The 25236-nt window shown below is 47.3% G+C and overlaps 2 pseudogenes; one reads left to right on the forward strand and one right to left on the reverse strand.

The window, feature by feature from the left end:
* Positions 1–2762: 2762 nt before the first annotated feature.
* Positions 2763–3929, reverse strand: LOC136536355 (uncharacterized; annotated as a pseudogene).
* A 15863-nt stretch (positions 3930–19792) lies between these two features.
* On the forward strand, positions 19793–23118 carry LOC136536357 (uncharacterized; annotated as a pseudogene).
* Positions 23119–25236: the final 2118 nt, after the last annotated feature.

Here is a 25236-nt window from a genome sequence, read left to right on the forward strand (position 1 = left end):
CGTTCGGCTTGCTGAATCTTGACTGAAACTGACTGAAAAATACTATTCTGGCTGAATTGTTGTACTAGGACCAGTACTACTTGCTAGTTGCAAACTACTCCCTCCGTCCCAAAATATCTGTCGCTTTCGCTTCCCGAGAAACAACTTTGATAAAATATATATTAAAAAATATTAATATTTATGGTACATAATTAGTATCATTGGAAAGATCTTTGAATCTAGTTTTTTAATAAATTTATTTGGAGATACAAATGTTGTACGTATTTTCTACAAATCGAGTTAGACTTGTGGCATAAAAATCGGAAACGACAGATAATATGGGACGGAGGGAGTACGAAGTAAGAACTAACATTGGTTTGGATTAGTATTTGATTTAATTTTATAGGCTAACTAACCCTGATTCTGACAATGACTCGAAAGGAAAGCGACAGTTTTTGAGTTGATGCATTTCCACCGCTCGCTCAGACGCTGAGCCCTCGTTTAGTTCGCGAAATTTGGATTTTGGGGCTACTGTAGCACCTTCGTTTTTATTTGACAAATAGTGTCCAAACATTGACTAATTAGGCTTAAAACGTTCGTCTCGCAATTTTCCACCAAACCGTGCAATTAGTTTTTCTTTTCGTCTACATTTAATGCTTCATACACAGGCCGCAAATATTTAATGTGACAGGTACTGTAGCAACTTTTTGAATTTTGGGGTCAACTAAACAAGCGCTGACTGCACGAAAACGAAAGGGCTACAGCAGCCTACAGGTACTCTGCGCGTCTGACCAGATCACGTGCAATGCAGGAAATTTGGCTGCAGCCTACAAGTAGCTCAGTCTCGGAGAGTGGGAATAGTAGAGCTCTGGGAATAGTAGAGCAAGACTACAAGAGACAACTACTGATGCAGCAGGTACACCTACGGCGGCGTACTCAGTTTTCCGGCTCAATTTACCGGCTATACAGCCTGTATACGATCGTACATTATAAGTTAAAATAGTATTTTTCTCTCACACTAAGAGCAAGGCTAATAATACAGTTGACTTGTTGGCTGTAAGGTTCCTTACAGCCTTCTCTCAGCCTACTCATACAGTAGTTAGCTCTTTACAGTTAATATATGGCCCACTTATCTCTCTCACAGACTTTCTTGGTTTTTGTGCCCAAGCCGGCTATAAGCTTACAGTCCGCTTCTCCTCTCTCTCCTCCTCTCTCTCCTCCATCTCAGTATTTAGTCGGCTTACAACCTGCTATTATACTTGCTCTAAACCAGCTAGGCGCCTGATGCGTTCCGCGCGAGGAATTCAAAGACGCAGGCCGGTGACTGACCCCCTGAGTCCCTGAGCTGAGTGATCTCTCCTCTCCTCACAAGAATGGCATGGCAGGGCACTGGGGTTTCAGTTTTCAGTTTCCGTCGTGAACCCGCTCACACACACTCACAAACTCAGCGCTTGAACTACGCAAACGCATGCCGCGTGCGTCTCATCTTCCGGAGCCCTGCCCACCACAGCCACAGGGCAGCAGGAGAAAGGTTCCCCCACCAGTACCATAACCGCGATGCGCATTATTTCTGCCAGGGCAATGAAATGAAACAGCCACAGTGAAGCGGCACATTTGGTTCCGTCCCATGATTAGCCATGCCAAAAAGGGCCCCATAATGCCATGTCTGCCAGAAAAAGCGGACGCGTTTCCCCCACTCCGCCGAATGCACGGAAACGGGCGAGACCAAAACTTGCAGGAGGACAGGGCCATGCCGTTTCCAGTTCGGCTGGGAGCGGCAGGTCAGAGCGCCGCCGCCGTGCAAGTTGGAGTACGGAGTAGCATGGTCCATGGATCGATGATGCGGCTACGCGGCCTCGTCGGCGAGCCGAGACGTGGCGTGGCGGAGGGGGCCGACACGGTCACGTGGCCCCCGAGCGCGGGTCGGCGGGGGCACGCCGCAGCAGAACGCTACGCTTCATGATTCAGGGAAGCTGGGCCTGCTTCTGCTGCCTTCCGCAGTGCCGCCGCTGCCGCTGCTCCTGCTGCTCTCGAATGATGCGCCCTCCCACTCGGTCAGGTCAGATCAGGCTTTGCTCGCTCGTCTGCAGCCTTTGTGGCGCCGTGGTCCACCGGCAAGCGCCCGCGCGGAACCGCGGCAGGAAGGGAGAAGAATCCAAAGTCTCGCGACGTTTAGGCGCGGACAAACAAACAACGCACGCGGCCCAGTTCCTACCGCCTGCTACTGGTGCCGGTCGGGTGAACGAGCCCGGCAGGCAGGCGAGCATCAACAGTCCGTGCCTCTGTTCATCTTAACATCCAATGCAAGAGCCTCGTTTTGTCTTTGGAGTACGGGTTTCCCGGGCCCGGGGTGAACGTGCACGGAAGAACCGTCACAATGCCAGCAGATTGTACCAAGTGGATGTTGTGTTATGTTCCCTCTCTTAAATTTTAGTCGTTGTCTCATCATGCATAGAGTATTAAATATAGATTAATTACGAAACTGATTACACAATTTACGACTAATTTACAAGATGAATATTTTAAATCTAATTAATCCATAATTTGATAATATGGTGCTACATTAACATATGCTAATGACGGATTAATTAGGTTTTAAAAAAACCATCTCACGGAATATTAACAGATTATGTAATTTAATTTTTTTATTAGTATCACTGGATCCAAACACCCCTTAGTACATCTAATCCAATCACCATGAATCTAGCGAAGAGTAAGTTAAATGTTCGCACTTGTTGGTCCGATGCAACGAGGAATGCAGCAACAACGCCACTGAACAAATATCAAGTACTATTATTCGACTTTTTTTTTTTAGCTAAAATAGTATTTTTTTTCTCACAAAAATTCAGCAGAACAATATTTTTAAGCTTCAAACTAAAATTCTGCCAGCGAGTCCTTCGCTCGCAAGGCGATCTCTGAACCGAGCTAAGGAAAGCGGCGCAGAGCACCGTGAGCTCCAAGGCCAGGAGCTTCCCGTCGACCAGGCCGATGAGGACGATGGCGACAAGAACTAGAGCAGGGAACCGGATCCCTGCTTGCTCCTCTTCCTCTTCCTCCTCCTCGATGAGGTCGTCCACCGACGCATCGATTTCTACGGGCGCGGCAGCATCTGCTTCTACGCCTTGGCTGCGGCGAGAACCCCTCGAAGAATCCGCCTCTTTGGCAGCGGCGTCGTCCTCCGCGGCGACACCGGTTTGACCGGCGGAGACACGGCGGGAGCCCGAGGAATCCGCCGCCTTGGCATTGCCACCGCCGCGCGCCGTGGCATCGTCCGCATGGTCGCCCTCGCTGCGGAAAGAGGAACCTGACGAACCAGCCTCCTTACTCCTCCGTCCTCTGTGCAGCTTCTTGGCGCTGGCCGCGAGCAGCTTCTTCCAGGACTTCTTTTTTGCCTTTGCCTTCGGGTTGCTTGATTCGTCGAGGACGCCGCCGCTGCTTTCTTTTTCTTCGACTTCGACGGCCAGGATGCAGGCGTCGCTTGCCCTGTCGGAATCCGAGCAGCTCGGCCGCGACGGCTCGGTCTCCGCGTCAACTTCCCGGATCGGCGAGACGCGCCCGCGGCCGTCCTCCAGGCAAAGCCGCCTCTCGGTCACCGCCGGCCGGGGCCGGGGCCGCCTCCTGGGGGGCAGCCAGGACGACGACCTCACGGACTCCAGCAGGTAGAGCGAGAAGGAGGCGATGGTTCTTGACGACGAGGTCGGCGAGGGAGGTGGGGAAGCCGGTCTGGACGGGGAGGGGCCCGGCGCGGGAGGGGCGAAGCGCGGCGAGGAGGCGGCCAAGGCGGTCGGAGGGGCGGTCCTTCGGCGGGCTGGGCATCGGCGGCCGCGCCCGTCGCCGGGGAGCATAGGAGGACGGAGCGCCGGCGCGCGGGCCGGGGGGAGGTTGATTGGGAGGGGTTTCTTGGCTTTTCGGTGCAGTTTGGTGCTGTCTCCTCTCTGGGTTGGTTGCCGTGGGTGAGCGAGTTCGTGTCCGCAGCCCCTCCGCTTTTGGGGCGTGCGGAGACCGTGGGGGAGACGGCGAGCGCGAGTGCCGAGTGGGTTTTGTTTTCTTTTCAACTTTTCTTTGTCTTATTCTTATTTTTTGGGCTCTTAGAAAAAGAATAAATGGAGCCGGGTTTTTGTGATTGGCTAAGTTTGAAATGGATGGAAGGGAAGCGTGTTTGGGATGGTTTTGCTGGGAGCGGTTGTGGAAGAGCACGGTGGCTGTGTCGAAAGAACATGGAATCAGCCTATCGCTCCTAAACATGTTAATAGTTCTAAAAGTTAGAATTTTGTGGATGAATTTTGGGCCAACAACAAATAAAAATTACTTTTTTAAAAAAAACTTTGCTCTCTTGTTTGTTCTTAATTCAACACAGTACTCATTGGTTATCGGATCAATTACCTACACGCCACTATAAACGACACTCTAAAAGATCAAGATTCTATAACCGCAACTACAGAAAATTGTCATGCCTAACATACCATCGTCAAATTTTGCTCGTGACCTTTGTGCCACTGCCATTAGTTTTGTTAGGCATAATATTCATTGTGACCGGATACTACTATTTTTTCTCAAAATGGCGATTTTGCCCCTCTCCCTTTGCCGCTAGGATGAGCCATGCTCCCACTGAGAGTCGTCCTCCATGAGGATTCAACCATCGGAGTGCTCCATGATGCCGCATGGGAAATCCCCCAAATCAAAGGGGATGGGAGGCGTGTAGGCCGGCTTTGCAACTGAGGCCACCTACACCCTCGCACTGCACCGCCTACACCACGCCTCACGCTGGCTTGCGTTGCGTCACCTTGCGCCGGCCCATGTTGTGTCTTCTCGATGCTGCAATTCGCCATGGTTCGCACTGTGCTACCGTCCACGCTCCCGAGATTCGTGCTCTAGTTAACCATTATATCAATCTTGTTCTCTTGCAAGCTCCCGAGATTCGTGCAAAGAGTGAGGTTGTGAGCTCCATAGTAGAGTTGTGTACTCCAGAATAGAAAAAAGTTGACCAAAGCATGGTTGTGCTAAGGATTGATTGATACTACACGGTAACACTAGAGATCCAAGCATATTTGAGTTATTTCTTTAGGTAGGTAATTCATGGCATCAATTCAAACTTCTTCCTAAAAGACCAGATAAAATAGTACATCGGAGAATTAGAGATATCTTCCTGATCTGAACCTTTCTATTACCCTTTCGTCATCTTCATTTGTTATGTAATGTTCTTAGGTTCACGTTCTAATGTAGTTTCTAATATTGTGACTTATTTTTTCTATTTGGTAACCCCAGAGATCCTAACATATTGGATCATTTCTTCAATTAGCTAACTTATGGCATCAATTAAAAAGGTCTGCTCAAAATTGCCCCTACAAAATATACAACAGAGATAATATCCGGCCTAAACTTTTTATATAGTTTGGTTGAGGAATTACTAAGTCCTATCTCACCACATATGGTACAGATGAATGTTTAGCAACGCTGTTTCTGCTCTATGCAAAACAATTATAGTTTCTCGTTTGTATGTATAATATAGGTGTATTATATAGCACAAGTAGTTGTGCAATATATTGACATGCTTAAATTTTTTTTCATACATGCGGTTCTACTCATTTGTAATGCTATTTTCAGCTCTTACCTTTCTACCAGCTACATCTGAAGCTAATTATTTGCTCTATGCATATTGCAATGCTACTACGGAACATATTGTTCTATCATAACAATGATGGTTTTATCGTGATTCCAAATGTATTCAAGAGTTATCACTACGCGTAGAGAAATGTAACTTGAAAGCTATTGGGCGGCTATTTTATACCAATGTAAAGACATAAATTTGTTGAAATGAAGATTTCATATCAAATACCATCACTCAAGAGCTCTATCATCCTAACCTAAAGACCTACACTGGTTCGAATTTGTTGTCAGTGTGTATTCCTGTTAATACAGTGACTTCATCAATCTTAAAATATGTCGGCCAGCTTTTCAAAAGCATTAATAGGAGTATTAAAAAAATAGCATACAACAACGCCATGACACACATTTAAACATTTGAAATGCAATAGAAGATAAGCCGATGCATACAAGGGCTCCGTACATACATAATCCTAAATACCGTAGCCTTTTAAAAGTTTTTTTTATGGAACCTATTACGAACAATTGGAAAATAAACATACAACCATAGCACACATGCAATTGCGTTTACCGGGTGTTCTCCTTATTTTAGCAATGCATGTTGTGCAATGGAACTCTAGAAGGGAAAAAAAAAAAAAGCTCCTGAAAGTGGTTAAAAGAAGTCAACGGCAGTTTTTTAAGCCGGGCCGTCACATACTCGCATGCTTGCGCGTGAAAGCCGAACAAGATCTTGGGCAGTTGTGGTGCTCTTTTCTGAAAGACACGATGGCAGGTTGACATACATGCAAGTACTAATATGCTTCGCGATCCTCTAAACTAATGTGGATTTTGACAGAGAATCAGGATTTCGTGGAGTACGTTGACGAATCACGAGATCTTCTGTGGACCGGGTGGCAGTTGCTGGTCGCGTAGCGAGACGATTCTGCGGCAACTGCAAGCAACCTCTGGCCGGCTCTGGGTGATTCGTCAACTGATCCAATCCAAGCTGGCAAGCTCCAACGGTTTCTGTTTCTCATCTCACAAAATAAAAGGTGTTAAAATTCTGTCACCACGAAGTGATATACTCCTAAGTAATGATATTTTTCGTTTGTTCCTATAATCACCGGTAGAACAGGACGCAAACAAAGCCTGGCACGCACTCATCTGAGTACTATCTGATGTCGACGAGGTAGAGAATCCCTGGCCGGCAACGTGACACACGATGAAACACAGTGGTCGTACTGTAGATTATTAGGTAGCGTTTGGTTGGATGTCAAACTGGGGTGGGACGGTCCTATCTCTGATTTCTGGGATGGGACGAGAACGGGATGACTTCATTTTTTGTTTGGTTGATAAGGGATGGGATCGACCCATTTTGTGTTTGGTTGAAGGGATACATAGGAATGGAATGGATGATGGATTTGACATCGTTAGCTACTGTTTAATGGGCCCCACTTGCCAGTTCCCTCTCTCTCCTTCTTCCCTGTGCGAGCCCCACCTGCCAGTCTCATTTCTCTTCTTCCACCTCGGTGCCGCGCCGTTCATCCAATCCGGGAAGCCGCCGGGGAGCCCAAGCCTGGGAGCTCGCCCACGGCGAGTGAGTCCTGCGCCGGGGAGCTCGCTCACGCTGGGAGCCGCGCCCCCTGCACTCTCACGCTCGCGCCGCCCTCGCCGCCGCCTCCACCACGCCTGCGCGGAAGCTCGCCGCCACACCCCCGCGCCCACGCGGCCCTGGGCGCCGCCTACACCACGCCCGCGTGGGAGGCGCCGCCGTGGCCCCCACGCCTGCGCTTGCCCTCGTCGCTCCATCCCCGACGCCTGCGCGAGAGCTCGCCGCCATGTCCCTGACGCCCGCGCGGGCCCTCGCCGCCGCGCCCCCAACGCCCGTGCGGGGAGGTCACCGCCGTGGCCCCCATGCCCGCGTAGGTAGGTCGTCCGACCGTCAGAGCAGAGGAAGAAGAATGCCGTCGGGGGAGATAGGATCCACCCAGAGACGGCTCGATCGAGAACGAAGACGGCGTGGAAGTGGGATGATCCTGCCCGTGGTTTTTTCTGGGATGGGGTCGCCCCTGATTTCAGCGAATATTCCACGGGATATGCTCCAAGTGGGATATCCTAGTTCCATGTGACTCCCAACCAAACACCTAAAAAGTGGGATCATCCCATCTCCAACCCACCCTATCCCCCAATCCAAACACTACCTTAGTAGATGGATGGAGGTTGTGACTTCTCTAATTCTCATTTTCCCTTTCCGTGTCACCAGGTCCAGGCCGTCTCCGTCACGCGGGTCTCATGACATAACAGGCAGCGAGACTTGAGCCCTCGCGAGTCGGGCTTGGTACAGGGCCATGCCGTGCGGCGTACGTGCAGTGCAGGTGCAGGTGCAGGAGACCCGGCCCCGCCGGCCGGCAGTTTCCACGGAAATAAACAAGAGAGAATTCTGAGCCACGCGCTCAGGACTTTTTAAATGCAGGCCTAAAGTTGTCTCACACCGGTGTAAAACGGAGATATCGTATGTGTTTCGATACTAATAAAAAAATAAATTACAAAATCCATCAGTAATTCATAAGACGAATTTATTAGACATAATCAAACCATCATTAGCACATGTATTACTGTAGCACAACATTGTCAAATCATAGACTAATTAGACTTAGAAAATTTGTCTCCCAAATTAGTCGCAAACTGTGCAATTAGTTATTTTGTAGTTTATATTTAATACTTCATGTGTCGGGGACCAATACTAGGGTATCCGAAGAGAAGGAGCTAATGGTCATCAACATTGATTCATCCGAGCAGTCAAGAGCGCGACTACAGCTCCAATCGACCCCCAGGTGCGTGTGCTCCGCTTCGCCCGACCTCTAGGGGCGGGCTCCGTCTCGCCCGACCTTTGGGTCGGGGGCCCTGCCTCGCCCGACCACTAGGGCGGGGGCTCCGTCTCGCCCGACCCCTCAGGTGCGGCTCCTGACGGAAGCCCATACCGCCGCCAACCACTACGGGCCAGAAATTACAACCCAAGGTCACACTTCTGGCATCGTGCAGGGAACGGACACATCTCAATAAGACCCGTGCCCAAGACATGTCACTCCAGGGAACTCACATCACCAACTGTGATGGACGCGTGGTCACTATGCTGCCTACTCCCTGTACGACCGCTGACCAGCACAATGGTTCGCCGCGTCGCCCGCCGGGACGGAATGGGACGTCACGACCCGCTGACAACACGGGGGCGTGGCATCAGCGGCGAACAGGCGCCCGACGTGGAGCCATCCATGTCACTATCTGCAGTGTCGACGGGACCCGCATAAAGGAGAAGAAAGGTCCGGCGGTCCTAGAAGCCTTCCTCTCCTTGGCTCTTCTCCCTCTTTCTCTTTGTGTAACCCGCTCTTCCCCTTCGTCTATAAAAGGGGAAGCAGGACACCCCAGGAGGGAGGCCGGCGGTTCACCACTCTACACAGCTGTAGACATCAAAACACACGCCCTAACACGCCTTAGGAGCACACGCACATCAAAGACTTGGGACCTGTCCCTCTCTCGCTCATTTGTAACCCCTTCTACAAACTTTCAGTGCTAGTAACACGAGCAGCAGCGACAAACTGGATGTAGGGACTTTCTCTCCGAGCCAGTATAAACCTCGCGTCCTCTAAGCACACCATCTGAGCCAGACGCGTAATACTAGAAATTTACTAGTTGGTAACTCGAAACACCGACAGTTGGCGCGCCAGGTGGGGGCTTTTTGCACATCTCGACGTCCACATCAGTCCTTAGATGGCTAGTCATGGCGTCAGCTAGGTCCTAGGCGCGCATGTGTGCTTTGGGAACCTAGACTTCATCGTCACGATGGGGGGAGAGTTGGTGCAGGCTCCCGTCGCCGTCCAACCTCTCCACTCCGCCAGCCTCGACGCGATCGCCGAGGCGCTTGAGAAGCTACGGCTGCACGCACCGGAGGCCCACGCCCCTAGGAGCGACCAGCTCCTCGGCTTCAATTACGGAAGGCTAGAACGCCAGCTCGGCGCCTTCCTGGGACCCCAATTGTCCCGAGAGGACTTAGGCCGCCTCACCTTCTCGTTCGCCAACGTCATGACGTAGCTTACCGAAGGAGAGCCGCTTTCTCTGGAATACCTTATCCGAAGCACCCCGACAGTGCTCCTGTTCAGTCTGCGCAACGCCGCCGAGACTGTTGGCCACCTTGTGGCGCAACGGACGCCCCCATCCCCCACGAATGACGAGTTTGTGGGGATGACCGAATATATCGTGGAATCTTTTCATGACCTCCTCGCAGGAGAATCGGAGTCGCCCTCCAACTTTGACTCCAGCAGGGGGAGCCATCACCCCTCTCGTAAATGTTTCATGGCAGGTACCTCCGAGGGGTACGTCAAAAGCATCCACGAGGGAGAGGCTACCCCAACGAATGGGTTCGATGACGAGGTCGAGGGGGATGTAGGGGCCCCACCTCGCCTATGGGTATAGCAGCTAAAGGCCCAGCACCTAGAGCTCGAGGAAGCACGACTCTAGCTCGAGCAGGAACACGTGGAGCTCGAATGAGAGATTGAGCGCCATGGAGACGGTGGGCGTGCGCGCGCCGTGGCCCACGACATGAACTAGAGGATCATCGAGGATGACAAAGCCCTCCACACTTCACACAAGCAAACCAGAACATAGCTGTTGCGGCGGCCTTGCTCTAGGGGGCCTCCGGGGTTTGCAACACACAAGGATCGTCAGGATCATCGTGAGATTCGCACACTACTCGAGCGTGCGGCGGCGCAACGGGCCGAGAGCTCGCTGTCCTGATGACCTGAGCTCGACACCAGCCAGTGCGCGGCCTCAGAGCAACCCAATAGGGACGTGTCAGTCCACCAGGCGCAGCAAGGCGGTAGGCCACGCGCCATGGTCCCAGTGCATGAATGTTTTGGCCTCCACCGTGACGCGCGGGACACCCTCGACACCCATAGGCGTACCCGCGGCGATGAGAGGGAGGAGGCTAGCCGCGACTACCACCATCGTTGTGGCGGGCGCTACGACAGCGGCGAACACCGACACCATGCATATGTCCAAACATTCTATGGGATAGGGAGTAAACTTTAGGGGGAGGAACTAAACAAGGCCTCAACCGACTCCATGGCAGGAAATGTCAAGTTTCTCAACAACAGCAGGAGCGAATGAAATGATGGTTATCCGACCGCAAAGTCTACTAGAGGCATTTTTGGTTTTTACTTCCTCCGTTCACAAAAGAATACATTTCTCGTATTTCGAGAAGTCAAACAGTTTCAACTTTGACTAAAATTATATGAAAATTTACTAACACTCGTGAGATAAAATAAGTATCATTAGATTAGTTATAGAATATATTTTTCTAATAAATTAATTTCAAGGCATAAATCCTAATACTATTTACTATAAACTTGGTCAAAGTTAGGCTAATTTGATCGGCGTGTTTCTTATAATTGTATTCTTTTGTTGACAGAGAGAGTAGCACTTCCCTGACACATGACATGCAAGCACTCATCAGGACCTATTTGAATAAAGTCTTTCCTTGCCAGACATTGTCTACGAGACAAATGCATCGTAATCTAAAGTATTCAAAATGAGATGCCCCAAATACAGAAAATGGTGTGGATTTCTTTTCCAAAGGTTATGGTCAAAGTTAAACTGTTCTTTTTTTTAAACGAGGCAAGAGAGCTGCTAATTATATTAGAAAGAAGATAAGTCTAAAGTGGACACAATGATATAACAGTGACCAACAAACATGCTAGAAACAAACTCAACATAAAGGAAAAAAACAACTCTAGTCGGTCTGATTGGGACATCGACACAAACTGCACATGAAGCTCAACATAGAAAAAAGAAGAAAAAAAGAGAACCACCACCAAGTCCAAACCACCAAACTGCACCGCCAACTCCCGGACGCTAAGGACGTCACCACTTGCGCTGTCGTTATCGACGATGATCCACACCGAGCTAGCCTACAGCCAAGTAGGACTAGTCGTCGTAGGTCGTTGCAAGCCATGTAGTCGTCCCACAATCGAATCCGCTTGCACCGCCTATCAAGATGATGTACCACATCGAACTAGCCACAACCACATAGGGCTAGCCGCCGTAGCCCGCTGCAAGCTGCCAAACCAACACGTGAGCTGCCTCTAGCGCTCACCAAGGCGGTCCCATCCACCTAGATCAAGGCGTGTACACTGTAGTTTCCAGCAACTGAGTTGCCTCATCAAAGGTAGAAGTGCCACATGGGTCCTATAGCTGCCAGTCAGAAAAACCTTCTTACGCCAGAACGGCCACCACTAAGCGGAACCACTCGCCGCCAAACCACGTAGGTCACCTTGACAACTCAAATCTACTAGCCACCACCTCCCACGTCGGCCACCTCACCAACTTCGTGGGTGTTGCCCACGCCGGCCTCCTCGCCATCTTCCTAGGCGTGACTAGCGCTCGGACCCTCCAAGACCATCGCCCTCCAACAAGCAGATGCCAAGCACTCCAATCACTACGCCAATGCCCTCTTCCTAGCCACCTTCTGACGCCATGGACACTAGACCCTGAATCCTCAACTAGGCCTCTACCTTGTCGGCAACCACCATGATTGGCATAGCATGAGCTTCCAAAGCGACGCCTCCAACAAGGGGAATGACGCAACAAGTGCCGCCGTCGCCTAACTAGAAGGTTAAGGTTTTACACCTAGGAAGAAAAGCTACACAAGTGCAAGAGCTGATGAAAGGTCCTTGTTTGGTTTTGGTAATTGACACTGTTTGCCTAAACAACCATTTAGCCCATTTACACACCGTTTAAACGCTACACGGTGGTACACCATTTCGGTTTAATCGGTTGTTTTGACCGTTTAAACGGCTATTTTTCCTGTTTAAACACCCGTTTTGCCTGAATAATGGGCTAAATGGTAGGTGACCGATTATTTACTGTTTAGCGTTTAGGATAACACTGTAATTGAGTTACAACCTAGGTGGACTAATGTGTTTAAATGTGAGATTCACAGGTGATTAATCCACAGGTACACTTATGTGAGCAACTCATGCCATGACGGTGAAGATGGCTTGGATTTGTTGCAAGGCTCACACATGTGATGAAGGAGCTCATTGCATATGAGACATGACATAGAGTCACGTGACTAAGGTAGAGAAGATCAAGACAAGACTTGGCTTGATGGACCGGTTGCAAGCGTGAAGGGCAAGTTGGAGGCTTTGGAGAGATGGACCGTGTGGCAGTAAAGCTTGAGCAAGACTTGGCGCCGATGGATGAAGGCAATGGTGAAAAGCAAGTGAGATCAAGATTGATGAACCAACAAAGTCATATGATGATATGAAGTGGATCATATCATTTGTGATATGGTTGGTGCATCTGTTGCATCAACATCGAAGGAGATGGAATGAAATGCGCAAGGCAAAGGTATAACCTATAGGGCGTTTCATTTCACCGATCATAGGTGTGTAGATAAGTTTATGATCGGGTTTAGGATAGATGGCCGTACTATCAAGAGGGGCAAACTTTTTTTGTATATCGGTCATCTGGTGCCACTCGAGTGATCTAACTTTGCATCATTGCTAGGATCAAGTGGCGTGGTGAATTGAGTGCTAATCCTTTGGAAAATGTTTATGAAAAGCTGACACACATGCACAAGATGGTGGACATTTGGTTGTATTGGCACATTTGCAAAGGAGGAGTTGTTGGAGTTGATTTGGATCAACTTGGATAAGAAAAGGAGAAGAAAAGAGCAAGTTTGGGTTGTCCGAGGGTCGGAAAATGCAATCAAACTTGTAGCCAACGCATAGCCCAGCCTGGGGGTGGCACCGTCCTTTTCACTATCCACCACCCCCAAGGGCGGTTGCACCGCCACCCCCTGCAACGTGCCCAAATCAGCACTACCATCCTTTCGTATTTTGGGCATAACTCTTAGCTCCAAACTCCAATTTCAATGATCTAGGACTTTTCAGAAAGCTAATGAAATGCTCTACAAGCTTGAGGTGGTGGAAATCAAGTTTGAGCTGAAGGTGGGACCACCATGGTCACTGGACTGTTTGGTGCCTAGCACCACCATATTTTTTCAGAGAGGGGCGAAAACGTGTTTTGGGTGCTGCGGGGGCACCGCCACCCCTATGAAAGGTCCTAATATGGCTAGAGGGGGTAAATAGCCTATTCAAACTCTACAAAAACTCTAGAGCAATTTGATTAGTGACACAAATGGCGTAATACAAATTTGCTCTACCTCTACAAGGGTTGCAAGCCTCCTATCCAATAATTCTAGTTGCTATGATCATTAGGCACAATCAAGAGCTAGGTTGTAACACCCTCGGTGTTATGCCCTAAACCAACTACTAAATCATGTCACGAGTATCGTGTTTGTGTAATAATGCATGTGATAGAAGGTGTTGATAAATTTCTTGTAGCCTAAAATAATCAATAAAAATGTTAAATCAATGTTGATGCAATAGCTCATGTATATCAAGTAGGGTTTAAAATCAATTTTTATTTAGCAAAAATACTATAGAACATGTGTGTGACACTTAAATAAAGTTTAAAGTATAAACTTTGTAGATGACAATGCAACTCTTGCTATAGAAAAATAATGTTACTAGCTAGTATTTCTAATAGTCTAGAAACGGAACTTGAAAACAAATCTAGCTCAAGACAGAAAAATTCCTAAGGTGAGCAGCAGTGTGACAAAGCCATGTTTGGCAAATTATTCTATGAAATTCAGTTAAGAAGGGGTGTCGTGTTGCAGCTCTTATTGATAGCCTAAGGTGCCCTGTTTAGAGTAGTGAAGATGGATTGGTTCCAAATTGAATCGTTTAGTTTTTACAGGCCCTTTAAAATTCGTGAGTGTACTCAGTCTCGGGCCACCGGGCTCGGGCGTGCGGTCACCACGTGTGGCCATTTTGCATCGCTGCGTGGCTGTGTAGTGCGCGCGTGTGCGTGGCAGCAGACCGGCCGACCAAGGCTGCCCTTGGTCTAGCCGTGGCTTGGCCATGGCTTGGCCGCTCTGGTCGCACCGCTTGCAGCTAGCCGTAGGCCGCCATGCCTCGCTGGCCCTATTTGCGCCCGACCACCACTGCTACCATGGCTACCGCTACTGCTGCTGCTACCCTCCATGTCGCGCGTCATGACACAATCACGGTCGCAGTCGTTGCCGCTGCCGTCGTGTCACTCCTGTACTCGTGTCTGCTCGCTACATCGCGCTGCCCCCTCCCCAGCCCGGTTGGGTGCCGTCCGCACGTGGCCGTGCACTCCATCATCACGACATTAATGGCGCTGCGACACGTGGGCCATGGCCAGTCATGGACGCTCGCGCTCATCCCCTCGTGCTTGGACATAGGTCCCTCGATCATGTCAACCGCGTCTCACCAAGGCTCGCCTCATGGAGTCACTGGCCGCACCCAGTCTCTCTCTCTTTTTCCTTCTCTCTGCTGCCGCCACCGAGCCGTGCCAATGCGCCTGCCTACGAGGGGTCGTCCCTCATCAATTCCATGCACCCACCGCTCTGCCCTCACGTTCCCTCTCCAACCGCTCCCATCCCGCCTTGATTACGACCAGACCGAGCTCCAATTTTGGAGCTTTGCTCCTGCCATCGCGCCATTAAGGCCCAGCCCACCTCAGCGTGGCCAGCTCCAACCTTGCCATCTCGCATCAAATTAACCGTACCACTAGCCCCGCCTAGAACCCCTCTTCGCCGTGGGCACCCAAGTCGAGCCCTATAGCCGCCTCCACATCGCTGACACGGCCGTGTCGTTGCGGTTCGCCGTCGAGCTCACCGCGCGCACATGGCCAAACTTGCTCGGGGCGTCTCCGGCTAGGCCACCGCCACGGGTAGGATCGTGGTGCGTCACTAATGCTTACCCGTCACTTGTATTATCTGTTGCACATTGTGGCTCACCGGAACGCGGTTGTCGCCGCCGCAGGTCGCCCGCCGTCGGGGAGAGCCCGCTCTGCTTCACCTCTGTTCATGCAACCACCACACATCATCGCGCGTCGGCCCATAGGTGAGTATTGGTCCTATAGCTAGGTCTGCAAGGGTCTCGATTGGCCGGTGTAATGGGGCCGTACCAGTTCACGCATGCGTCGGCGAGCGCGGGGGTCGTAGGGACCTCCCCGATGCGAAGACAGCTTCTCTCGGGGTCTTTGATGTATAAGTGCTGACTGAGTAAATAGGACAAATAGTGGCTGCGAGAATAGTAGGTAGCTCAGGGGCATTTTTGCTAAAATGCCAGCGCGCACGGGCTCCCCGCCGTGGGCCGCCTCCGCGCGTGGGTCGCGCCCCGTGTGGGCCATGTTGGGCCAGTTTGGTTCGTCTTTTTAGTAAAAAATTAGAAATAGTTTTGTATTTTTATTTAAGAACTAGTTTTGTGTAATTAATCTAAAATCATGTAGATGTCCAAAAATTGTGAAATAAATTTTGTTAGGTTCCTAAAATTGTAATCTATCTGCTAGTATATTTTATTCACATAGTTTTATAATATTTCTAGGAGTTGTCTAATTAATTTAAGATGCTTAATATTGTAAGATATAAACTTATAGGAATTTTTGTGATGAATTGGTGATAGTGTTGGCTCTGAAACTTTTACAGTAAATTCCTAACATTATTAGGTGCTCACTGTAATTTTTGTAGCTCCATAATAATCAGTTTGCTAGGGTAGCTAAATGAGCCCTAGTTCAAAAATATATATTTAATCAATAAAATACCAAAGCACCTTGGGATTTTAAAACTAGAACATTTTTCTGGAGACAAAGCCTTACTTAACGATGAGGATACGTAGACCAGTACGTTACTCAATAAATCTGGCTCATTAGCTTCCGGAGCGTAATCGTATATTTAAGAGTTGCGGTTACCGTTGATTAATTACGTCTCTGCGTTGTATCCACGTATATCATAATAGGAACAACGATAGATCATGGAGCCGACTAGAGTAGCGGAAAATATGATGCCTTGATGATCGTGTTACTACGATGGAATGCTAATTTTTTGTTATATCTTACCCAGGTGTTGACACCAATTTTGGTATACCCAAATATGCATGAGTGAAGGCATGTATATGCGACATATGTCCTCCTGTGTATAAATTGAATATAGATACTCACGTGAATATATGATGTTTGTTAGATTGATTTGATGGCCTAATCCACCATGCAAGTGACGTACTGATGGATGAAATAGAGGAAGCACGTGTAAGAAATGAGGCCATGTCAAGCCCGAAATGCATACATCTATGGCTACCTGCCTACCTTCGTGCACTGGCTCATGCAGGAAAACAAGAGAGTCAGGCGTGCCGCGTGCGTGGATACAAGCATACGCGTATGATGATGGCGTCCGGATAGGAAATAGATAAATATGTTCTTTCTTATCCCGATCATTTTGATTAATCATATAAAAAGAAAAGGACTGGATGAAAGCTCCACATGCCAGGCGGGAAATTTTTGGCGCGCATGCGTTTTGAACGAAGGTGCGGCGCCGGCCGCAACGACCAGGTCATCTCCACGTACTGCATGACCTCCGGACTCTAGGCCGCGCGCTCAAGTTCAAATTCTAGCGCACGGTGTCTATAAATAGTAGACTACTGCGCGCGTTCAAGGACCCCAGCTCTCTGATCCAAAACACCGTCAGGCTGTCGTTCCAACCATCGCCAAAACACAACGCCGCTAGGCTGCCGCCGCAGTGCCACTCTGACAAACCGGAAGAGTGTTGTCAGGCTACCGGTTCGCCACTCTACCGCGCGGAAGGTCATCAGGAGCTTGCCGTAAGAAGCAACGTCCTGTCCAGGGTCCCTGAGAAGGTGAGAGGCCTCAGGGCATGTCTCTGATCCTACCTCCCATCCCGCTTCTTATCTCCGGCTGTTTCATCCACAAGCGTCGTCATTGGCAACTTCATCGGTGAGCCTTGCGTCCTCTATTCTGGTACAAACAGGGCCAGTGAGGACGGTGCTCCACACATGGGCATCATGCCTTGGTAAAGGTATAAGGGCCAAATGGCCGCGCTATGCTCATGTGCTTCGTGCCCCGGTAAAGGTGTAAAAGGCCAGCAAATATGGCTCGGTGAAATTTGGGTCGGACGCACTGTGGCTCCACCCCGGTTATGTTACTGGCACTGATTTGGTTGGACGCGTTGTGGCTCCAACCCGGTTAAAGGTTCATGGCATAAAATTGATGGACACGCTCCACCTGGCTCATGGTAAATTTGATATGGACGTGAATCGACTCCATATCTAAACAAATCTACATGTGTTTTGGCCACGGCAACGCCCGCCCGTTCTTATCATGTATCAAAGAAAATAAAGAACTCGCGTGTTATTGCCATGAAGAAAGATCATGCATGTGTTTAATTAAATCAACAACAATACTTGTCGTGAGTTGTACAGGAGAAACCCAAATTCCATGCCTAAGTGTTGTCTAAAAAAATGGCTACGTACTGATATATATCCCTTCTGGCTAGTTAGCAAGTTCTGCACGAATTAGCTAGCTAGCCTCAGCATCTGCATGCCATATCCAGTACCGTGCATTTCACTGGTAGTTGCAACAAAGATTAAAATTTGCATTGCCATCACACAAACTAGCACTCCATGCACTGCCCTACATATATGCTCTGATCAAATTAACAGCGAGCAAAATAAATCAAAGATATTAAATTATTGTGCATATAAGATAAGCATGGTGCATTGATATGCAGCAGCATGTTAAAGTAAACTCTTGAAGAGTATAGTTGTGGTTATCTCCCTGACCAAAATTGATGAACAACTAAGTAATCCTATCTTAAAACCAGCTTGTGAAAATCATGCACCCAACGTCATGTTTAAACTAAACTCCATATGTCAGGCCATGTAAAGTCCCGGCATATATCTCCTCTGCATTAACTAAAATAAAATTGGACCGTGCATCTCAATTATGCTGCATTCATCCAAACCCATATCCGGTTAAACCATAGTAATAGATTATAATCAAAATTAATCTCTACATGATAAACTATGTGCCTATGCTAATCTGTTGCGGCACCATAGTTAAAATAGCCAAATTGTTGCAAACATTAATGAGAGCTTAGCCAAGTCATATAAGCTTGGCCACATTCATCATAATTCCTAATTAATTTGGATCAATATGCACCTTAGTTAGACTACACCCATATAAGGTTACGTCTAGCCAGGTCATTAATTTAAATCAAATTAAATTAAATAACATAATACATGTATCCTGGGTCAAATACTATGTCATGAGCGTGTACGCTAATTTTGATAAAACAAATCAACTCCATGTGTCGCATCTAGGTTTGCTGCATCAACATATCTTCCTAAACCTTGACAAGTGCCCATATAAAATATGGCACCATATGTCAAATGCATCTACATATATCAAACATGTCGAGCCATGGTTCTGCATGGTCTGATAAGACTATGTCAAATTTAGTCTCCAAAGTAAATTATGTGCACCAAAAATATCCAACAAACAAACAAATCATTTCCTCCTGGTCATATATGCATATGTGGCATGATCAAGATGTCCCATACTGAGTTAGCTAAATTTAGTGTCATATCATGATATGAATAAATAATAATATATTCACAAATGCTTTGCATAGATTAACTACATGCATATCATGGGTCGCTAGAAAGCAAAACAAGCTAGCGACCAATCGTATAAGGAGTATTCGTTAGCTTTACAACAAATGAAAATGTCATGTTAAATAAAATAACATGCATCAAGTTCAAGCCTATGCCAAGCATGCATATTTATCCATCCACAGCTACAAGACCGAAGACTTTGTTTTCTTTTGTAGTTTGTAATACGAAGCCATATGATGTAATCTTATTTTTCATGTACTCATGTTGGAACTCTTAATCAGGGGTGTTCTCTTCGGAGATGTAATTAACATATTTTTTATGCAAATATAAGAATTATGGAAGTATGGACTTGCAATACCTGTTCTTTTTCTTTTGTCCCAATTAAATTTAACCAAAACCAAATTTGTCTCTGGTGACGCGGAGGCGGGTCATAACCGCTCGTTTCCCCGCCATCAGATTATGGCATGCCCAGTGGGACCTACTTCTCCCCTCATCTTTGAGTTCTGACATGGTTGCATCATACGGCTTTGACCTAAATTGTCAAATGAAATTATATGCGCATTCATATTTGCATTCAAGAAAACTCATATATGGTTTTCTTATATGAAGGTATGGTCGGACGTGTTCAAGACTTCATCACGATCCGCATTGGTTCCCTCTGGGTCAATGTTCCCATGGGTCCCGTTCAAGCTTCCAACAGTGCTGGTTCACTCCACACTACAGCTGCGTCGTCGGCTATAGTTGCTCATGACCAAGAGGTTAATTCCAAGCCTGAGGAAGGGTTCACCCCTGTCATGTCCAAAGCCACAAAGCGGCGAGCAAGAAGAGTTGCTGCCAAAGCAAGGATGATGGCCTCCAATGAGCGCGCTACCAATGTGCGAAAGGCCACATCCTCCAAGGTGGTTGCTCCTAGCTCATCCAAGCCTAAGAGCACCGAGTCCCCTAATTCCAAGACGGCGCCAAAGTTCCGCCCCGCCACGCTTGGGGAGTGGCCTATCTGTGCCAAAAGGGCGTTGCCAACCAAGTCGATGCCACCAATGATGTCCTCTTCATGGACTCCAAAGACAAGGGGGGAAATGCCACCTTCAATTACTCATGATAAGTTGGGGGCTAGTTCCTCCAAACCTGCCCCAAGCATACAAGGGGCACCTCCGACAAAGAATGCATCGACAACAGCTTTCCCACCTCCAAATAGGGGGATAGTGCTACGGGATCAACCTCAACGTTTGCAGCCCTACAACAAAGAAAGGGCTGTAGCGGTGGGGAGATGGATCACCCGCGTACTTCCAACAAAGGAAAGGCTGTGGCGACAGAATATAGTATGTCGTCTACTAAAAGTGATTCATCTACAAAAAGCCAATTTCGGGCTAAAGCTCCTGAGTTTATCCCCACGTTGGTCTATAATCCCAGCAATGATCTACCTAAGCATGAGCTTCGGTGGCAAGGGATTCACCTCTCCCTCAATGATATAAAGAGGGGACATGTTGATTCGGCTGTGACACTCTCTGATCCTATATCATCAGAGGTGGCACTGTCATGGCCTTTTGTACAAGATTTTGTGTCTCCAAAGCGACACCACCGATGGCAACGCAAAATCCTTCAAGCATGGGCCAACTTCAGCAATGCAATTGACTCTATGACTAATGCACAATGTGCTTATGTTTGTGATTCATTTTTTTCTCAACAAAGCAGGGAATATCACAGGATCCAAAATGCTACGAGGCAAGCTTTTTAGGCTTCCATCGAAAGGGCCATATGCCAGGACCTAAGGAGCTTGTTGCCTAGAGCATCCACATCCCCAGATAATATTGAGGGTGAAATCATGCGATGCATCAAAACTTTGGCCAAACTACTCGAGCATCAAGAGTTCATAAAAAGGAATTCACGACGAGGGAGATATGCAAAGCAGGCTGCTATTGTACGTGCAAGACATGCCAGCTTAAAGCAAAGGCAGATGGTAATACCAACTGACTCCACGTCTAGTTGGGTATGAGGGGATGCATCATCAAGCCATGCTGGTGGCACCCAAGGAGAAATAAAAGCAGTCACTCCAAGAGTGGAAGATACAACAACACTAGCTTATCGGCCTCCTCAAAAAAGAGCCTTGAGCAACCATTTTGAGGTATTCTCTTCAATGCTGGTGAGTGTTGAGGAAGCAGCCTGCAACACGAGTGATACTTCCTCTGCTTCTACACACTTCAAAAGAAAGAAGCCTCGCAAACAAATTCTGGTGGGTCATCATCCGGTGACTCAAAGCTTAACAAACTCTGGTAATTCAAGGAATAATACGATCTATGTAGGGTCGTATAACCCCCTATTTGATGATCATTCTAACTTTGAAAATGAATTATTGGATACTGCAGGCTTGGCTGATCCAAACCCACTAAATGGTGAAGATCCACAAGCCCCAAGTGAGAATGGCTCACCATCTCCACATAGTGAGAGTGAGCCAGGCGATGCTGAACAAGTGCTTGCCACAAATGAGGGTCAATCTATTGAAGAGCAGATGAACCGAATGATGGTTGCATTGCAACAGAAAGAAGAAGAGTTGGCTGCGCTCTGTGAGCAGGTGGCCAACACCAAAAATCGTACAAGTGATGTGAATGCTTTGACTAGTCATAATGGTCCCCATCCCCATCCCCAACCTGAAATTACACTCGAATCCATACAGAGGATGATTTCCGAAGGTGTAGAAGCTCAATATATGCAAACACATTACTCCATGCATCCGGGGTATGTGAAACCATATCCGTCGGAGGTGGACGTGGTACCATTTCCGATCAACTATCACCAACCGCAATTTAGTAAATTTAATGGGACCAGATCACCACATGAACATGTGGCCCATTTCCTTGCTGTGTGTCAAGATGCAGCCCACAATGGAGCTCTTCTCCTCCGTCAATTTGTACAAACATTATCGGGTCCAGCTTTCACATGGTATAGCAAGTTAGCACCTGGCTCCATCCGTACATGGGAACAAATGCAAGACGCCTTCCTAGAGTGCTTTTATAGCACTCAAAGGACGGTGGGAATAACTAAACTGACTCAAACCTTACAAAGGCCAAATGAAAAAGCTACAGATTTCATCAATAGGTGGAGGAATTTAAGCCTCCACTGCCCACAGCCAATCACCGAACCAGAAGCAGTTCGTATGTGTATGAATAACTTGAGCCTGGACATGGCCATTCACCTATAGGGTGTAAGGCCAATAACTTTTGAAGAGTTGTCCTCAAAGGCCATAGACATAGAGAATTATATGCATCACATGTCTCGTCCGTCGAAGACGTTCAACAACGCGCCATTGGACAAAAACAACCCGCAGGATAAGCCCACATCTTCTAAGCCAAAGCAAATGCAGGCCATGGAGGCAACGGTGGGTCCTCAAAAGTTCCAAACTGGGGGCACCACCACAAGATTACCAAGCAAAGGGGGTGCACTAGCTCCTAGAAGGCTAACTCTTAGCGAGCGTCAAAATCAGAAGTACTCTTTCCCCGATGAAGAAATGGGGGATCTCTTCATGGGCCTATGGGAGTTGAAACTCATCGAGCTCCCCAAACCAAAAAGGCCAGAAGAAGCTTCTAAATTCGATGAGCCAAATTTCTGTCACTTTCATCGCATCTTGGGTCATACGCTCAAGGATTGTTTTGTGGTCAAAACATGATACAAAAGCTCATAGATGAAGGCATCATAGATGCTGATCTACTCAAAAGCATGACAAATGGAAAGAAAACGGCTACGTCAAATGTCACCACTTTTCAAAGTGATCCAATGAGTTGTGCAACTCAAAAAACATGGCCAACTTATGATCGATATATGATATCAAAACCTGAGCATGTTAATATATCTTTCTCAGGGCATCCACAACAGCAAGCTAAGCGCCAGCATGAAGGCAAGGCTTTCCTTCGGTGGATCCACACCCCAAAATGTGAACCATCATGTTCCCAAAGATCAGGAGAGCGTCGACAGCAACTCTCAAGACGATTTGCTCTTCGACGAATGATGAAAAAGGGCGAAGGCCCGTGCTTCTACCAAAATATAAAGAAGCACGAGGACAACCCCCTTGAAGAATATGCTGTTTTCCCCATCGAAGTTTTTGAGGATGATGAGGAGTCTCTTTACTTCCCTAAAGAAGAGGCACCCAAAGTTGAGGAAGTTCAGCTTAGGTCAGGCCATCAACTAACTAGGCCATCTCCTCAACAAAGAAATCCCCTAAATGTAACTCCGAATGATGCGACTAACCATACTCCTAATGTGTCGGTCAAGTATGATGTAATCTTGCACTATAAAAAATACTGGCTATGCTTTTTGTGTATGATGCTTTGTGACTCTCTTCTGATTTGCGAAATGCATTTATTACTGCACTTTCCTTCCCTGAAGATTATAGGGTTGAGGTTTCACAAGCAGAAGTAAAATTATCCCAAACTCAAAGTATTTTGTTCAATGACGTGGATCTGTTGTTAGGAAATAAAAAGCATAACAGACCCCTTCTTATGTTCGGCGAGATCGATGATCTCCCCATTAATCATATAATGATTGATGGTGGTCCGGCCATAAACTTGTTACCCTTGCGCACTCTTAAAAAGATTGGGTATTTTAAAGGAGACCTATGTCGCTCAATTGTTGTCATTCATGGCTTTAACCAAGCTGGTCAAGAAGCATTGGGCACCATATCCCTGGTTCTAAAGTTTGAAGATCTTATGACATACATATACTTCCATGTGATTGATGCGGCTACCTCATATAATGTTCTTATCGATCGCCCATGGCTGCATGAAAATAGAGTTGTTCCATCTACTCTCCATCAATGCATCAAGTATAAAGATCCTTCAGGGAGCGTAGTAAGGATTTTGCTGATAAAAAGCCATTCACTATAGCAGAATCTTTCTATGTTGATGCAAAGTTTTATTTTGAGCCTATTGATAAAGTCTCAAAACCAAAATCATCATTGCCGTTAGAACAAAATATCCCAAAGATAGAAGAAGTCAAGTCTTCATCAAGCCAAAAGATATACCAATACATACCAAGCAATCAAAGGAAGGAAGATGATCCGATATTTCACATCATAAGTAAACCCTCTCAAAATAGAGGTATTTCATTTCCAACTCCTTTACCTCCTTTGGTGCAATATAAAATAAAACAAGCCCAAACTGAAAGGGATAATAAGAGTAAATTGGTTACATAGGTCACTTTGTTAAATAAAGATGATAAAACATTACCCATCTCTTTATATGACAACAAAGTTCTTTATATTATGCAACAGATGGGCTATGATATTTCTACTGGTCCTTCTTTATGCGATGGCCGGGGGTAGCTCGCATCATTTGAAAAGTTGATGTCCCAGGCTCAGCTTGAAGCCCTACACCAAGATCAAGCATTAAAAGAAGAGAAATATGGGTTAGGCTATGAAGTTAATATGACCTCTGCCGAACCTCTTGATGCTATGGAAGCATCTCCACAAATGGAAGATGGAAATCAACCAACTGTTGATGAGTTGGAAGAAATTAATATCGGCACGGACGACGATCCTCGACCAATCTTTATTAGTAAACATCTATCTAAAGAAAGTAAGGAAGAATACCATAAATTTCTTTCTGCAAATAGAGATGTATTTGCTTGGTCTTATGAAGAAATTCTAGGTCTAGACCCAACAGTTGCTGTGCATAAATTGGCCGTTCGAAAAGATGTTCCTCCGGTTAAGCAAGGACAAAGAAGATATCGTCCAGAACTTCTCCCACAAATAGAAGCTGAAGTTGATAAACTCATAGCTGCTGGGTTTATCCGAGAAGTGAAATACCCCAAATGGGTGTCTAGTATCGTGCCCACAAAAAAGAAAAATGGACAGATCCGTGTATGTGTGGATTTTAGATATTTAAATAAAGCCAGTCCAAAAGATGAATTTCCAATTCCAATCTCTAAAATCCTTATTGATGTCACTATGGGATATGAAATATTATCCTTCATGGATGGTTTCTTTGGTTACAACCAAATAAAAATGTCGCTGGAAGATGAGGAGTTAACAGCATTCCATACACCCAAGGGCATATATTGGTATAAAGTGATGCCCTTCGGATTAAAAAATGCAGGCACCACGTATCAACGTGCAATGACCATTGTCCTT

This window comes from Miscanthus floridulus, chromosome 2 (assembly GCF_019320115.1).
Source record: "Miscanthus floridulus cultivar M001 chromosome 2, ASM1932011v1, whole genome shotgun sequence".
Taxonomy (NCBI): Eukaryota; Viridiplantae; Streptophyta; class Magnoliopsida; order Poales; family Poaceae; genus Miscanthus; species Miscanthus floridulus.